Here is a 1,547-nt window from a genome sequence, read left to right on the forward strand (position 1 = left end):
CTAGAACTTAGAACTACTTAAACCTAACTAACGTAAGTACATCACACACATCCACGCCCGAGGCAGGATTCGAACCTGCGACCGTAGCAGTCGCGGGGTCCGGGCTGAAGCGCCTCGAACCGCTCGGCCACAGCGGCCGGCAGCGTCTAAGGCAGTCTCTGGTGCTCTCTGTTGACTCTGGCGTGATCATGGTGGCCAACATTTTGAACAACAGCTGTAAGAGAACGATTCAGCATCTGTTATGTAATGTAGTATACACTACTAGAATAGATTCAACAATCTGTGATAAAAGTGTACGTGTTACGTTGAGGGTTCTTGCATTACTTTGAGTTTTGTGTCGTACAGTCTTCTTCAATGTTGTGAAGGTATTTTCATAGAAGCAAACGTAACAAATACAGTAAAGCATAATTACGAGTACTTTATTATGAGTCACTGGAGGCCACGGCCCCCTTACCAAAACACTCCAAAAAGGTCCCTGAACAACTCTGGAAATTTTGCGGATGAATTTTGGGTTCATTTTTTTTATAATTTAAAAAATACATAATTTTAGAAGCCGAATATAAAAAAAGATTGTCCGATGTTGCTCTAACCATTGCAATGTTACACTTGGGCTGTAACGCACGTCTGAAACGGTAGAAAATTGTAACGACATACGGGAATTCCTGTCGAGGACTGACGCTTGGTCCAAGGCCTCGCAATTGCCGCTCGCCATAAACAAATGTAACGTATTACGTATAACTAGGCAGAAAGACCCGTTATTGTACGAAGGAGCACTGAAAAATGATGCCTCCAATTATTTTTGTGAAATCTCTTAAAGCTTTTTAAATAAAACAAATATTTTTAACGCTTTACACTTTTGCGGGCAACGGCCTTGCCGCAGTGGATACACGGGTTCCCGTGAGATCACCGAAGTTAAGCGCTGTCGGGCGTGGTTGGCACTTGGATGGGCGACCATCCAGGCCGCCATGCGCTGTTGCCATTTTTCGGGGTGCACTCAGCCTCGTGATGCCAATTGAGGAGCTACTCGACCGAATAGTAGCGGCTTCGGCCAAGAATACCATCATAACGACCAGGAGAACGGTGTGCTGCTCCCACGCCCCTCCTATCCACATCCTCCACTGGGGATGACACGGCGGTCGGATGGTCCCGGTAGGCCAGTCGTGGCCAGAAGACGTAGTGCTTTTTTTTATACACTTATGTTCTTCATGACTGCATATTTATTTCTCAACTTAGTCACACTGACGACAAACACATTTCTCCCAACGAAGGATCCGTTTGTTGATACCGTCAGTGTACAATGTCTGATTTTGTTGACCGAGCCACAACCTCACCTCTGCTTTCACCGCTTTGTCGCTATCAATGTGAAGTCCTGGAAGGTATTCTTTACTTTGGGGGAACAAATGACAGTCGGATGGAACCCAGTCGGTACCCTATGGAGGATGATCGCTGACTTTGTGCCCAAAGCGTCGGATTGTTGCAGTTGTCGCAGCGCTCGTGTGTGGTCCGGCATTGTCATGCTTGTGCACGAACTCATCGAATTCAAAACT

The 1,547-nt window shown here is 46.3% G+C and overlaps 1 pseudogene; it reads left to right on the forward strand.

Annotated features, from left to right (window-relative positions):
* The first annotated feature begins 861 nt into the window (after nucleotides 1-861).
* On the forward strand, nucleotides 862-979 carry LOC126261176 (5S ribosomal RNA; annotated as a pseudogene).
* Nucleotides 980-1,547: the final 568 nt, after the last annotated feature.

Source organism: Schistocerca nitens, chromosome 5 (genome assembly GCF_023898315.1).
Source record: "Schistocerca nitens isolate TAMUIC-IGC-003100 chromosome 5, iqSchNite1.1, whole genome shotgun sequence".
NCBI lineage: Eukaryota > Metazoa > Arthropoda > Insecta > Orthoptera > Acrididae > Schistocerca > Schistocerca nitens.